This window comes from Rhinatrema bivittatum, chromosome 7 (genome assembly GCF_901001135.1).
Source record: "Rhinatrema bivittatum chromosome 7, aRhiBiv1.1, whole genome shotgun sequence".
NCBI lineage: Eukaryota > Metazoa > Chordata > Amphibia > Gymnophiona > Rhinatrematidae > Rhinatrema > Rhinatrema bivittatum.
Window position 1 is genome coordinate 169,628,390 of NC_042621.1, and position 16,613 is coordinate 169,645,002.

The 16,613-nt window shown below is 48.2% G+C and overlaps 1 long non-coding RNA gene across 1 annotated transcript; it reads right to left on the bottom strand.

Annotated features, from left to right (window-relative positions):
- Positions 1 to 203: 203 nt before the first annotated feature.
- LOC115095372 lies at positions 204 to 14,626 on the bottom strand. Its single transcript, XR_003857751.1, has 4 exons — positions 14,456 to 14,626; positions 9,417 to 9,577; positions 572 to 662; positions 204 to 473 (listed from the first exon to the last, which is right to left on the bottom strand). It is a non-coding gene; the product is annotated as an uncharacterized LOC115095372 (long non-coding RNA).
- Positions 14,627 to 16,613: the final 1,987 nt, after the last annotated feature.

Here is a 16,613-nt window from a genome sequence, read left to right on the forward strand (position 1 = left end):
TGCGCCAAGCAGCTGTACAGCCCTGAGGATCTGATCCGTGTTCTGGATCATCCTCTCTTGGAAGGCATTCATGGCCCTCAGGCCCTCTCGGACCCCCCTCATGAAAGCCCCCCTTCACAGCAGCAGCGCAGAGGCTCATCATCGAGATCACATTTTCCCGATGATGAGCCTCTGCGCTGCTGCCGTGAGGGGGGGCGGTGAGACATGAGAGGGCCGCGAATGCCTTCCTGAACCAGCAAAGGCTGGCCCCTGGGTGCTCCCGCATCCCTAACTCCCCGGGCAAAATGGGGAGGATGCCCTATGGGGGGGGGGAGCTAGGGGGAGGCCCGGGGTGTGCCTCCACGCAGGGAGGTGGCCGCCGCCGGTGACATCTCCTCGTTGGGGAGGGGGGGAGAGAATCCGGCTCCCCCCCTCCCCCGGAGCGGCTGCGCCTCCTTCAAGTGGAGCTGGGCCTACTCTGGCCTCTTCAACATCTGTAGCAATGTAAAACAAAAGGAGAGGGCAGAATAAACAGTACATTCAGGTTCAGAAAGAAGATAGAAAATTCCAGTAGCTTGGAAGGATCACTTACCACCAGGCCCAGCCCGCTCTGCCCGCAGCCACTCCAGCCACCTCCTCCTCTTTAAGCGCAGCCACTGGGCCTTCTTTTTCAGGTCCTCTATCTATTAGAAGAAAAGGAAGAGAGAACCATGAGTGTACTCTGATAGTAATAATAGGAACTGCATACTTGAATGTGACACTGAGTGGTATAACATTAATGAACCTTGAAGAACCATGATAATAAGCTTAAATAATCATGTAGGTTATAAGCTTTGCCAATTGTCTTTTAACATTACAGTAAATTATAACACTCCAATACCCTAAACTACAATACTCTGTCTGGTTCCTCCTCTGAGGCCTAACTGGCATTCACACTCCCACATTACCCCCATCTGCTGTAGTAAAGTCTACTTACTCCACGGGGGTGTGATGCATGCTCATTATATCTTGCTTGCACATGCCTCCAGGCCCGCCAAAGGCGGGGGAAGTCAGTCAGAGCTTTCCCTCTCCACCACCAGGGACGCCAGCAGTTCGACATCCCTGGTGGTGAAATTTGGCTGCCTGCCTCGACCTGCCATTTTGGGGTGTGGACGAAACAGGAAGTCCCGCCCTCACGTTCGCATGCGCAAGGGCACGCGATTGCGGGAGGTGCACAAGTAAACTTGCACGCATAACCCGTGCGCATAAATTGAGCGCGCGGCACCATGAGCGATGCGCACAAATCATGCTCAGTACATACGCAGATTTTTTATAGTATGCACACAAGTGCGCAAACTATGCAAAATTTATGTGGCCCGCTGTGTGCGCAGCAACGCGCGCTGTTATACAGTGGCGCGCGCTTCTTTTAAAATCTACTCCTCTATTCATAAACCCACTGGGGAAGAGGTGACCTCCACAAATTCTTTTAACTGTTCTGAAGTAAAGAAAATAAAACATTCCTCTCCTCTCCTAACAAAACATTTACAAGGAAAACAAAGCTTAAAGGAAAAGCCCAAATGCAGAACCTCTTGCTAAAGGGTTAAAAACCCTCGACATTGGATTTGTGTGGTGGAGGCTAAACCTGGAAACATTTTTATAGGAGATTCATGGAAGATAACTGGGTAATTTCTAAAATAATTTTTCATTACTAAATTCAGGTCATTAATAGAAATATAGGATACTGAGGGGCAGAATTTCAAAGGGTTACACGCGTATATTACACGCGTAACCCCAAAAACCCGCTCCTGTGCACACCGAGCCTATTTTGCAAAGGCTTGGCAATGTGTGCAAGCCCCGGAACATGCATATGTCCTGGGGCTCGAAAAAAGGGGCGGGGTGGGGGCGGGGTGGGGCGGTCCGGGGTTTGGCAGGGGCATGGCCAGAGGACTCCGAAGGCCTGCTAGGCCAGGGGATTGCCCGCCAGCACTCAGCCGGCACGCGCAATCTACGCCTGCCCGGAGGCAGGCACAACTTAAATAATAAAGATAGGGGGGGAATTTAGATAGGGCTGGGGGGCAGGGGATCGCATGCCAGCAGCCGGCTGGCACACACAAGTTACGCCTGCCAGAGACAGGCGTAATTTACAAAATAAAGGTGGGGGGGATTTAGGTAGGGCTGGGGATGGGTTAGATAGGGGAAGGTGAGGGGGCCGAAGGAAAGTTCTCTCCGAGGCTGCTCCAAATTTGGAGCGCCATTTGAGGGAACAGGGAAAGCCATCGGGGCTTCCCTAGCGCTCAGCGCGCGCAAGGTGCACAAGTGTGCACCCCCTTGTGTGCGCCGACCCCGGATTTTATAACATGAGCGCGGCTGCGCGTGTATGTTATAAAATCTGGCGTAGATTTGTGCGTGCCGGCTTGCACACACAAATCTATGCCCGCACATAGGTTTGAAAACCTGGCCCTAAAAGCAAATTAATAACTAATCGGAGAAAGTTCTTTTTCACTCAACGCATAATTAAACTCTAGAATTTTTTGCCAACAGATGTGGTTTGTGTAGTTAAGGCTGGATTTTAAGACGTACGCGTGGGCGTACATTTGTGCGCGCAACCCGGGGTCATCGCACGCAAGGGGTGCACACTAGTGCACCTTGCGTGCGCCAAGCCCTAGGGGAGCCCCGATGGCTTTCCCCCTTCCCTCCCCCCACCTTCCCCTCCCTTCCCCTATCTAACCCGCCCCCCAGCCCTACCTAAAACCCCCCCTAACCTTTATTTTGCAAGTTGCGCCTACCTCCAGGCAGGGCCGGCATGCGATCCCCCGGCCTATCGGCCCTATGGAGGCCTCTGGCCATGCCCACTCCCCACCCATTCCCCGCCCCAGATCGCCCAAGCCCCACCCCTTTTTTCAGCCCCAGGACATACATACGTCCCTGGGCTTTGCATGCATTGGGAGGCCTATGCAAAATAGGCTCAGCACGCGTAACCCCCCTATGCACGTAAATCCAGCTGGATTTACGCGCATAGGGCTTTTAAAATCTGCCCCTTAGTGTAGCTGATTTTAAAATAAGATTGGAAAAAATCTTGGAGGAAAAGTCCATTACCTGCTATTAATTATGCTGACTTGGAAAATAGCTACTGCTATTACTAGCAACAGTAACATGGGGCCCCGGCAACCAAAAAAAAATCTATGTCGGTTTCCGGGGCCCAGGCAACCAAAAAAAAAATCCATATCAGTTGCCGGTGCCACAGCAACCAAAAATCTATGTCTGTTGCTGGGCCCCGTCATACAAACATCTACGTCGGTTATTTACTCTTTCGGATAATAGAAAGACTAGGGGGCACTCCATGAAGTTAGCATGGGGCACATTTAAAACTAATCGGAGAAAGTTCTTTTTCACTCAACGCACAATTAAACTCTGGAATTTGTTGCCAAGGCATGTGGTTAGTGCAGTTAGGGCAGGATTTTAAGACGTACGTGATATAGATTGTTTCCAGAGCATCGGCAACCGACATAGATTTCTGGTTGCTGGGGTCCTGGCAACCGACATAGATTTTTGTTTGCCGGGATCCTGGCAACTGACAACCCACATAGATTTTTGGGGGGGGTTGCCGGGGCCCTGGCAACTGACCGATTTTTGGTTGCCAGGGCTCCGGCAACTGACAACCAACAGATATTTCTTTTGGTTGTTGGTACTCCATGAAGTTAGTTGGTTTCTGGGGCCCCGGCAACCAAAAATCTATTTCAGTTAGCAAGGCTCCGGCAACCAAAAATCTATGTCGGTTCCCAGGGCCCCGACAATCAAAAATAAATGATCTATGTCAATTGCTGGGGCCCGGCAACCAACTAACTTCATGGAGTGCCCTCTAGTCCTTCTATTATCCAAAAGAGTAAATAACTGACATAGATTTTTTTGGTTGCTGGGGCCCCGGGAACCGACATAGATTTCTGGTTGCCGGGGCCCCGGAAACCAACTGTTATGAATCTGATGCTGAAGACTCCTGATGGGGGAGGAGTTAGCAATCTGTTATGAATCTTCTCCCGTGGTAGGAGGAGTTAGCAATCTTGTTATGCCTAGACTCCTGTAGATGGGAGGAGTTAGCAATCTGTTAGAGACTCCATGAGGAGTTAGCAATCTGTTACCAGCGGAATGCTTGGAGAGAGCACTCGGCTGTAAAGGAAAGTAGATAGGTGGGTCCTTGGGCAGATGGCAGCGCCCCCAGGAGGATATCCTGAGAGGGACCACCAGCCAGGCTTGGGTATGGAGACAGACACAAATAGTTCTTTTATTAGACAGGTTAGTAGAACCACCAGAGGTGGCAGTAGTGAGCTGATATGCCCTCAGGAACTGGAACAGCGTTCCCAGGATTGCTGAGCTGTAGAGAAACTATAGATAGTGAGTAGACACTGCTGTGTTCATAACCAGAACTAGATGACAAAACTCACATAAGGTCTTAAAGAAGCTCAGTAGCTGGAAAGGATTAGGCCCTCGAGGAGCGAGTACCTGATTCCAGGGAAAGCTCTGAGAGAGTGATGGTAACTCATAATTGTCTGTATCTGCGATAGCTTCCAGGCAGTAGAGAATCTTCAGTGTGTTCAGGAACATGGGCCCTCGAGGAGCAAGTACCAGTTCCTATCTGCAATCTGAAATAGTAACTCACAATGTCTGTATCTGCGATCGCTTCCAGGCAGTAGAGAATCTTCAGCGTGTTCAGGAACATGGGCCTTTGAGGAGCGAGTACCGGTTCCTATCTGCAAAGTGAAATAAAGAAAAGAGAGTGAGGCCCCCGAGGAGCGGGTACCCCTGGTAAGTCCGAGGAGGCAGAGTAGCTTGGACGAATCCCATAAGCGATTCCGAATCCTTGTCCTTGCTAACCCGATTCATTAGCAAATACTGAGACCTTTTATATTGGAAGCGGATGACGTCATCTCAGGGGACATCCCCGAGATTCGTGCCCTTGCTGGTACATCAATCGGAGCGCGCGCGCATGCCCTACTTCATCATAAACATGGCGGATCCGCAGCGTTGTGCTGGTCCGGGGACCCTGGAGAGAGACAGCATGAAGACGCCACGGCAGCTAACCGTCCATTAGACCCGGAGGGAGTCGCCACAGAGTTTAAAAGGGCAGAGTGAGGGTGCCGAGCAGCGACGGACGCAACACCAACATAGATTTTTGGCTGTCGGGGCCCCACTAACCAACATACATTTTTGGTTGCCAGGGCTCCAGCAACGGACGGAGATTTTTGGTTGCCGACAGATTTTTTTTTTGGTTGTCAGCAATCCATGAAGTTAGTTGGTTGCTGGGGCTCCAGCAACCAACATAGATATTTTATTGCCCGGGGCCCCGCAAACCAACATAGATATTTTGGGCCGGATTTTCAAAGGGTTACGCACGTAAATCCAGAGGATTTACGTGCGTAACCCTTTGAAGGGGAGGGAATGGGGGAAGGCAGCATGGCTCGGTGCGTGCAAGGTGCACAATTGTGCACCCCCTTGCGCTCGCCAACCCCCGATTTTATAACTTGTGCATGCCGGGTAGTGTGTGCTCATGTACGCCCGCGTGCACCCTTTTAAAATCTACCCCTTTATTTTTGGTTGCCGGGGCCCCGGTAACCAACATAGATTTTTTCTTGCCGGGGCCCCATCAACCAACATACATTTTTGGTTGCCAGAGCTCCAGCAACTGACAGAGATTTTTTTGGGGGGGATGCTGGGGCCATGGCAACCGACAACCGAAATTGATTTTTTTTTTTTATTGCCCCGATATAGACATAGAAATCTATGTTCGTTGACGGGACACCAGTAAACAAAAAAAAAAAATCTGTCGGTTGCTGGGGCCCCGGCAACCAAAAATACATGTCGGTTGCCGCTATCCCAGCAACCAAAAATAAATTATGTCAATTGCAGGGACCCCGGCAACTAACTAACTTCATGGAGTGCCTCCTAGTCCTATTATCCAAAGGAGTAAATAACTTACATAGATTTTTGGTTGCCAGGGGCCCGGCAACCAACATAGATATTTTATTTTTGGTTGCTGGGGACCAGGGAACCAACAACCGAAATAGATTTTTTTTTGTTGCCCCGACATAGATATAGATATAGAAATCTATGTCGGTTGCTGGGGTCCTGGGAACCAAAAATCTATGTCGGTTAGTGGGGCCCCGGCAACCAAAAAAAAATCTATGTTGGTTTAGAAGGCCGAATGAAACCCTTAGCTAAGTTCTCTTGATTATAGGCTGACCTAGCCTGGGTTTCAGACAGAGAAAGTGAGTACACCCTTCCTTGGGAGGTTCTGAATTAGGTACTAAGTTGATGGCGCAGTTGAAGGATTGGTGAGGGGCCAGAGTATCTGCTGCCTTCTTAGAGGACACGACTTGATAGGTAGGCCCAGAAGGGAGGTGGTAGTGTTAAGCATGGCATGGGAGTGACCACTTGTAGGCATTTTCCATGGCAATCTCTTCCCCATTGTGATAGATCCAAATTGTTCCAATCAAACTGGGGTGAGTGCGTCTGTAACCAAGGTATTCCAAGTACTACCGGGTGTATAGCTTTATCCAAGACCAGGAAGGAGATGGTCTCCGAATGGAGCAACCCCGTGCAGAGATGAATAGGTTGAGTAGAATAAGTGACCTCACCAGGAAGTGGCTCACCATCTATGGATGATAGCAGCAGTGGCGTAGGTGTCCGGATGGTGGGGATTCATAGGTGCTCTTTGAAGTTTCCCGGCACCAGAGTCTACTAGGGCTAATGTGTGGAATTTGAGTGTACATAAGAACATAAGAACATGCCATACTGAGTCAGACCAAGGGTCCATCAAGCCCAGCATCCTGTTTCCAACAGTGGCCAATCCAGGCCATAAGAACCTGGCAAGTACCCAAAATTCAAAATGATGGAGACTGGAAGAGTCAGTGGAGGAGATGGAGAAGTTAGACCTAGGAGGACAGATAGGACAGCAGGGGATTGCATGGCCAGGTTGACCACAGTACATGCAGAGGCCTAATCTTTTACGATAATGCCTCTCCTTGGCTGTTAGGTGGCTGTGGCCTAATTGCATGGGTTCTTCCTCCTCGATACTGGGTACGGATGTGATCCGTGTATCCGGAGCGGGATGAGAGCGTGGAACTCCTGGTGTTATCTTCTTAGGACTCTTTATCTCTTGCCAGTGCTCACGCAGACGACGATCAATTCGTCCTGCAAGATCAATGAGGGAGTCCAAGGTATCAGGGAGCTCACGGGCTGCTAATTTGTCTTTGATGCGATAGTTAAAACCTTCTAGAAAAATAGTCCGCAGGCAACCCAGGTCCCAAAGTAACTCGGAAGACAAGGTTTTAAACGCAATAACATAGTCAGTCAGAGGTTTGGTACCTTGTTGAAGGTGTAGGAGTGCAGATCCAGCGACGGCCTTATGAGCGGGATCATCAAACACAGAACAAAATAGAGTAAGGAAACCCCCTCAAATTACTGAGGATTGGATAATTACGCACCCAGAAAGGAGAAGCCCAAGCCAGGGCTTTACCATCTAAAAGAGGCAGGATGTATGTCGTTTTGGACACAATGTCTGGGAAATAGGTAGGCTGTAAGGAGAAGTGCATACAGCACTGGTTCAGGAAGCTTCTGCATAATAGGGGATCACCTGTAAAATGAGTAGGTGCAGGCAAGGGCACAGAAAGTCTTACAGGTCCAGCAGGTGAATAGGCAGTAGCCTTGTCAGGTAGAGATACAGCGTTCAGTCAAGAACTCAGCTGATTGAAGGCGTTAGCCAGTATCTCTAATGTCCTTTGCTGTTCAACCAGATGCTGGGCCAGGCCAGGGATGGCCTGGATGGCTGAGACCTGAGCCGAGTCCATGGAGTTATCAATCTGTTATGTTTTCGCAAGAATGTGATGAGATGAGAGGTGTCTCCACCCACAAGGAGGAGCCCTGTGAGCCTCACCGTCAGCAGGCGTAGTCTCAGTGGCATGGGACACAGATAGAAGTGGAGACTTTATTATGAAGGAAGGAAAAAGTAATGCCCACAGAGTTGGAGAGGTAGTAGTACACTCCTGAGCAATGGAGAATACCCAGAGCGAGGCCACAGATGAGAAGATCCGGTAGTGACCTGCGGAGCGGGGTATGCCGGGGATCCTCTCTGATGAGTGTAGGCACCTCAGGAATACAAGTACGGTAGTGGCCCATGGAGCGGGGTATGCCGAGGACGACTGTTCAGTAGATGTTGAAGTACTGGTAGAGATGCCTGAACCCGGAAGTGGCTCCCGTAGTTGAAGTGTCGATACTCTGCAGTGCAGGAAAGCTGAATAGCTTCTAAGAAGGAAGGCGGTAGTGGCCCGAGGTTCGGGATACATCACGTGGAATCCTCGATACAGTTCGTATAGTAGAAGTCAATAGAGGTACTCACAATAGATGATTCCTGTGAGAGAGAGAGACCAGAGAAGCAGGTCTAGTAGCAGTCAAGCAGGTAGGCCCTCTGAGGAGTGGATAGCCGGGAATGCAGGGGAGCCCCCGAGGAGTGGGTTCTCAGAGCGTTAGATGCCAAGACCAAAATCAGGAACAGGAAGTCCTTGAATGAGGTGGATTCAGCAAGACGGAACTCCTTGCTAAATTGAAGAAGGCAAGAGCTGGTCAGATTAAATACACCACCATCCTAGGCAGCAACTTAATCACCGCGGCACAATCTACCCGACATCAACTGCACACACATGCGATATTGTCCCCACACACTCCTCTCCAGCTGCATTCAGTTTAAAACCTGTCACCCTCACGTTACAATACAGCGCCCGCCCATTTACAGCAGCCACCGCGTCTGCCTAATGTTCCTGCTGGCCCTGAGACCAGCCTATACCCATAAAATTCACCTTGAATTTAGGCAAAATTTTAAAGAATATTTCTATTTACACAGATCATAGGCAAATAGAATTCCTGCTCTACTCTTCCATAATATTAGCATTAGGAAAATAGGTACACAGTCAGAGAACAAGTATGTGAGGAAACTGGATAGAATTGTTGAACCTGGTGTTTTGTATTTTATTTTAAATCTGCTCTCAATATCAATGTCTCTGTGTTTATATTATTGCTTAATCACGATCATGCTGTGCCAGACCTGCACACATGCTCTTTTACATAAGACATCTGCAACCATGAGAAAAAATAAGGACAAGGATACTTTATTATCTATTAAAGATTGTCTGTATTATTTGGCCTTGTACAAATCTATGTGATGAACTGAAGCAGTGACAGTGTCAGATTCTGCAGTAGTCACAGGATGCTCATTTCAGCTGTCATGTACGTCTCAAGGATGGCCTATTAAAGCAGTGAATAAAAATCTCAGCAGTACTTGGCGTCCCTGCAGAGTTTGGCAGGATTTTAACAACATTTTGTCAGATTTCTTTCCTTGAATAGATCTATAACTCACTGCTAACCACAGGGTATTGTACCCACAATGCATAGCTTTTAGGATGAGTCATTACCTTCAGATCTGCAGCACAAGCTCCATAAACAGATCAGTGTGAAGGAAAACTTAGTCTTCTAACCACTGTTCTTGGAATAGAATTACTTCTTATTAGGTTTGTTTTGGGGCCAATGATTGACGGTTATAGTGGGCTTGATTCGCCCAAGTTCATGTTGATCTCTAGAAGTAGAAAAGTGAGAAATATATAGGTTTGGGTAGTAACTGTCAGAATTAAAGATATTCAACTGATATTCAGCTCAACAAATATTTAGCAAGGGCCTGGAAAAAAGATATTAGCAGTACTCAGGAAAAGAAATCTCCATAGACATTCCATTAACACCCTCCAGCTACATCTACAAACACCTACTGACTCAATCACCACAACTTTATTCACTTTCTAGAGCCCTTTCTATTCAGCCACTGTCTGGATAACAAAGATATTTATTTATTTGTTTATTTATTAAAGGCTTTATATACTGAATTTCTTGATACAAATCAAATCAGCTCGGTTTACATCGAACAAGTAGAAACTATAACCAACCAAACAGTAGAGACGATATATATATAGATAGATAGATAGATATAGATATAGGGTCATTCATCAAAATGTGTTATGGCGTTATCGCACGCGATAAAGTGTTAATGCCATAACGCATGCGATAATAATGGTAGTGTATGGCACAAATGCAAATTTTTGGAAGGGGTGGAATCAGGGAGGAGTTTGGATGGGATTAATGAAAATGAGGGCAATATAGCACTGTGCGATAGCATAATGCATGATATTGCATGGTTTTAATACTGGAAATAACTACACCTTTTTCCAGGCATTAAGCTGTGCGATATGCCCGAAATGGCCATAACACAATTTGAGATACATTTTTAGAATTGCATTTTGGCTATTTCTGGGCTTGGGGGGGGGGGGGGGGGGGGAGAGAGAAGGAGAGGAGTGGAGTGGAGTAGAGAAAGCCTCTGGGATATACATAGTTGCACAGTGTGCAACTATGTATATCTCAATAGGAGGGCCATCTAATAACTTGAGGTAAGGTATTGGTAGCGGTTTAGGGGCCAGTTTCTATTGTAGAGTGAGACGTATGAACAGCACAATACACCTTGGTGAAGATTTGACATAATTTGGAGTGAGGAAAGTCTCACAAAGATTACATTTTGTACTGTTATCTCACCCTAGCTTGATGGTACCTTGTTATAGCGTCCATCAAGCTAGGGTGTGAGAACATAGTAGAAACGGCATCTTTGTGAGACTTTCCTCACTCCAAATGATGTCAAATTTTCACCAAGGTGTACTGTGCTGTTCATACGTCTCACTCTATATGAGAAACTGGCCCCTAAACCACCACCAATACCTCACCTCGAGCTATTAGATGGGCTCCTATTGAGATATAAATACTTCATTAATAATAAGGCCTTATTAAAAAAAACTCTCTCTCTCTCTCAGCACAAGATGCAAAAATAGGACTTATCACTCAGAGTGTGATAAGTTTGCAATACTATTGATATGAAGTGGTATGTCACACCCCTTTTTGTTATCCAGTCTTTTGCACTGAGTGTCAAATGTATGATTTTTTACCCACCGGTGAGAGATTGTATGTGTGCACCCGGTGCAAAGAGCTCCAGGCTCTCAGGGAGCGAGTCCAATCTCTGGAGGCTAGAGTGACAGACTTGGAGTAGCTGGCTATCTTAAAGTTAGCTGGCTAACTTTAACAAGCTAACTTGAAGACAGCTCTTTGGCCCAACCAGACTTAGCCAGCTAAGTTAACCAGCTAAGTCTGGAGCCCCATGACCTCTCAGCATTCCTGCACAGGAGTCAAATGTAGAGGATTTTCAAGCCTCTTAGGGTTTTATCTGCTCATAAAGGGGTTCTTTCTGCTCAGCAGTATAGTCACTCTAGAATAGTCACCAGTATAGTTACCCTCCATACCTATGCAATTGTTAACAAAAAAATCCTTTACTATAATTAATGACTGTTATGCTCAGGCTTGTGGACCCTTGGGCCGACGAGGGGTGTACACCTTGCGGAGGATCCATAGGTTCTCTCGTCGGGTGGCAAGGCAGGACAGAAGAGGAGAGCAGCTGACCCTTGGCACTGAAGACAGAAGCTACTGTGGAGATGGACAAGGAGATGAGCGGATGAGCAGTCTTCAACACTGGTGGTCTGCGGTCCCCCCGGGAGGAGCCCGTAGGGACCCGACTGCTGGGACTTAGGTGGACCTAGAGAGCTCAGGGTATCGGTGCAAAGGCCAACTGGAGCTTCGCTCTGGAAGCCTGCGGTCCCCCCAGGAGGAGCCCGTAGGGACCCGGGCTGCTGGGACTTAGGTGGGCCCTTGGAGACGGTGGTCTTGAAGGAGTCCTAGATCAAGTGCCAGAGCATCGACGCTCACCAGTCCGAAGTCGTGTACCAGAGAATCACCGCTTGCCAATCCGAAGTCAGGAACCAGAGAATCACCGTAAGCCAATCCGAAGTCAGGAACCAGGAACACCAAGACAAAACAAGAACCAGAGTCCGAGCACAAGGAACTCACCGAAGCAAGCAGACTAGACAGCGTGGGAGGACGTTGCCAAGTTGAGGAATGAGTAGAGGAAGCCTCCTTAAATACTTCCTCTGCTCTGGATCATTGGAAGCAGGTGAGTATCATTAAAGGGATCAGGTCCCTTTTAATCCAGCAGGGGGGCGAGGCCTCGCACCTAAAGATGGCAATGACCATCTTGGATTTCCTCCTCCGAGGAAAGCCAGCAGAACTCCGCAAGGGAGGAGCAGGGACGGCTCCCCAGCGGGCGGCCAGACCGCGGACCATCCCCAGGGTGATGGGCACCGGCCCCGGGGAGCGTTTCAGTAGTTGCCACGGCGGGTCGCCGCCGTGGTGTAGGTAGGGGGCTGCGCCCGTGGACGGCCATGGGCGTGGAACACAACAAAGACAGGGTAAGCAAAGTCCAAAAAATTCAGGTGGATCACAGCACAATGCACCAGTTCTGTAACTAAATTCCTAAAAGTGTTCAATAGATTAAACACTGTCTCTTCCATGCTCTTTTCTAACTCCTTCTCTAACACACATCTGCTCTTTGGGACAGCTACCCCTTCCATCCCTGACCCTTCCAGTACCTGTGAGGCAGCTGAGATCTTCTTCTTCCTCAGAAGTTCCTTTATGCTTCCTTTCTCTCTCTGGAGTCTCTGGCTGATTTTTAGTTGATTCAGTCTTTGATTCTGGTGGACTTTCCCAGGCAGGATGCCTCTTCTCTGGCACCTCCCAGTACACTCATCCCCAGCTTCCTTCTCAGGGTTTGATGCACTACAGGACCCTCTTCTCTTTTGTTCCTTCTGGATCCTTGGGACCTCTACTTCTGGAAACCTATTCCTCAGTTTCCTCTAAACCTTCTCTATAAATAGATAGCTCCAAAACCCACCAGAACGCCAAATCTTAGAATTCTCTCATTCTACCCCATACTCACATGATCCTGCCCAATGGGGAGTAGCCTTCCTCTAGCACATTAACATCACATTATGGACGAGGTCTAGTGAGATCTCTGTTACTCATAGGACACTCAGACTAACTGAAGCATCTGTTGACATTTTTGAAAAGGCAAAAATGGGTACACCCCCCCCCCCTCTACAAATAGATAGATTTGCATTCAGTGGAGGCAGTGTATGTAAATATAATTCATGCATATTCATTGTGTCATTCCAGAACCGGAGTTGCCTACCCCTAAGCTACAATTTCAGCTACAGAATGCATACAGTGTCTTATATTTTAATCTAAAATTAATTTTCCTTTCATTCACAGTTTTAATTTCTCTCTCTCTCTTTCTTTCTGACAACATCCAGTCATACCCTCACAAATTCATTTTCATATTATGCATACCTTCTGCATGGATGTAAACCCTTTTACGCATATACACTTCTCAGCTCCTCAGACCCACAACACACATCAATGCTGTTTTATTTGCCACCATAGCTCTGGAAAAAAGACTTTGGGGTTTTTGATAGGCATTTTTATTTGCAAATTAAAAGAACAGCAATGGGAGATGTGATGGCTCCTGACTATACCAATTTGTATGTAGCTCAATTTGAATAGTTATGGCTTAAGCAATCTTCTCTGGCAAGCAAAATTATGATTTGAAAACGATACATTGATGATGATGAGTTTATGATATGGGATGGATCTCCATGTGATATAGAACTTTTCTTCATATTGTTCAATCAATGTGACGTCATAGTCCTGGTAGAAAATGTGGTGGCTTGATGAAGTCAGACACTTCTAAATCAAAACAATCCAACCATAAATTTAAAACACCCAAGTAAAAAGGACTTCAGATGACAGTGTGAGCAAAAAACTTACACACTTGCATTGACAAACATAGGGCCAGATTTTCAAAGGGTTATGCGCCCTGGGACTATTTTAAAAAGGCCCGGCGATGCGCGTAAGGCCCTGGGACACGTGTAAGTCCTGGGGCTTGCAAAAAGGGGCAGTATGGGGGTGGGGAGGAGGCGGGGCGGGGTGGTCCAGCGACGGGGGTGGGGGTATGGCCAGAGACCTCCACACAGCTGCTGTGTTGGGGATCGCGCGCCGGCCAAACTTACTTCAGCCCCAGAGCTGAAGTAAGTTTTGTAACAAAAAAAAAGAAGATGAAAAAGGTAGGGGGGGAAAAGGCGGGGGAGGTAGGGGAAAGGAAGGGAAGGGAAGATGGTGTGGGGGGTAGGGAAGTTTCCTCTGAGGCCTCTCCGATTTCGAAGCAGCCTGGGAAGGAATGGGGAAAGGCAGCGCGGCTCAGAGCGGGCTCGGCGCGCGCAAGTTGCACAATCCTTGCGCGCGCCGACCCCCAATTTTATAACATGCACGTGCCTGCGCGCGCATGTTATAAAATCAGGTGTACATGTGCACGTGCCGGGTAGCGGGCGCACCTTTTAAAATCTACCCCTGAACCATTAGTTAAAAACCCTCCTTAATTCTTCATATATTTATCCAAGTTCATTGAGACTCTAATTACTTAAAAAATGTCAAATATTTATTTATTTATAAGATTAATGAATCGCCTTCCAAAACTTACAATGTCTTTCCAAAGCGATGTTAATTGTGCATACAGCTACTGTGACTTTACTTGCATAAAAATCAAGTATCAGATGAAACATTGGTTGTTAAATGATTTCAAAATTCCAACATGGAACAAATCCAACATGGCACATGTTTTTCTAATCAGGCTGCTTCAGAGATACGCTCAAATGATCTAGAAAAATGCAAGAGAAGAAAAACATTGTCAAGGTTGTGAGCTCTTGTGCTGTGCATGTGTGACTCGGCCTAATAGGTGAACCTACTAGGCCAGGGGTGGGCAGTTCCGGTCCTCGAGGTTCCACAAACCAGTCTGGTTTTCAGGATATCCCTAATGAATATGCATGAAAGAGATTTGCATGCACTCTGCCTCAGTTGTATGCAAATCCATGTCATGCATATTCATTAGGATATCCTAAAACCTCGACAGGTTTGTGGCCCTCGAGGACTGGAATTGCCCACCCCTGTACTAGGCCCATGGACTGAGACTGAAGCTTCAGCTATACCAGCCCCGTTCCCCTCAGGTTGAGCGTTTGGGTTCCAGGGGCCAGCAGGACTTAGGCAGGAGTCCAGTAAGAGGCACTCAGATGATACAAACCGAGGTCTGGAGTGTCAACATGAGTATCCAGGTACAGGCCAAGTTTGGGGCTGGCTGCAGTCCAGAGGGCTGGTCAGTGTCTTTAGCTGAGGTCAAAACCAGGCGGCATGCAGAAGAGTAATCCGATACATAGCAGAGGTTGGGGCCAGGCAGCAGAGTAGTCAGAAACGGAAGATCAGGAAACAAGGCATGGACAGACAAGATGAAAGGAGATCATAAACTGGGAGCTGGATGAGGAAGGGACCAGCAAGAGAGGCAAAGAAACAAGCAAGGCTGGACAGCTGGGCAAGGCAGTGGAACAAGGTAAGGCAAGGAGCAAAGGTACAGGCACAAGACAGCGAGGCAAGGACACGGAATTAGCAGTATGTACTGCTGGAAAGAGGATCTGTTGCCGAGATGTCTGCTGGGGGTACAGCTGGGCTTTAAATATCCAGCCGCATGATGTCCTCAGTGGGTACCAGCAGGGCAGTTTCCTGTTGTGGGGCCGATAAGACACATGCGCACCTAGAGAGGCCCAGAGCAGGGAAAGCATAGTGGCTTTACACCACGTCGACGGTGCTCGGGGGTGAGTCCTGCCGGTCACGGGATCTTCCTGTGGCCAGCCATATGTTACAAAAATAGTTTGGTTTTATACTCATAGGGGCGGATTTTAAAAGGCCTGCGCGCCGGCGCACCTATTTTGCATAGGCCGCCGGTCTGCGTAAAGCCCCGGGACGCGCGTAAGTCCCGGGGCTTTCGAAAAGGGGCAGGAGGGGGCGTGTCCGGGGGCGTTCCCGAAACGCTGCGTCGTTTCGGGGGCGGGCCGCGGCATTTTGGGGCGGGCCCGGGGGCGTGGCACCGGCCCGGGGGCGTGGTTGAGGCCTCCGGACCAGCCCCCGGGACCGGAGGACAGATCGGGGCTGCCGGCTGGCGCGCGCAAAGTTACGCCTGCTGAAAGCAGGCGTAACTTTTGCCGACAAAGGTAGGAGGGGTTTAGATAGGGCCGGGGGGGGTGGGTTAGGTAGGGGAAGGGAGGGGAAGGTGGGGGGAGGGCGAAGGAAATCTCCCTCTGAGGCCGCTCCGAAATCGGAGCGGCCTCGGAGGGAACAGGCAGCACGCGCTGGGCTCAGCGCGCGCAGGTTGCACAAATGTGCACCCCCTTGCGCGCGCCGACCCCAGATTTTATAAGATACGCGCGGCTATGCGCGTATCTTATAAAATCCAGCATACTTTTGTTCGCGCCTGGTGCGCGAACAAAAGTACGCGATCGCGTATTTTTTAAAGATCTACCCCACATTGAATATTGCTTCAATAAATCAAAATTCAACTTTAAAATTGATGATGTTGTGTCTTCTTAGGAGAGACCTAAATGTTAAAATAGATTCTCATGCTCAGGTCATTAAAGATCAGGAAGATAAAATACTGGAATGTAAAGTTCAACATAAGGCCCTACAAAATAGTGATATGTCCTTATGGAGAAAAACAAATGAAGTTTTGCTTCAAAAACTGGAGAATATGGAAACAATTTATGTTTTCTTAATTTTCCAAAATCTCTTTTAATATCTCCCTTTCATACATTAAA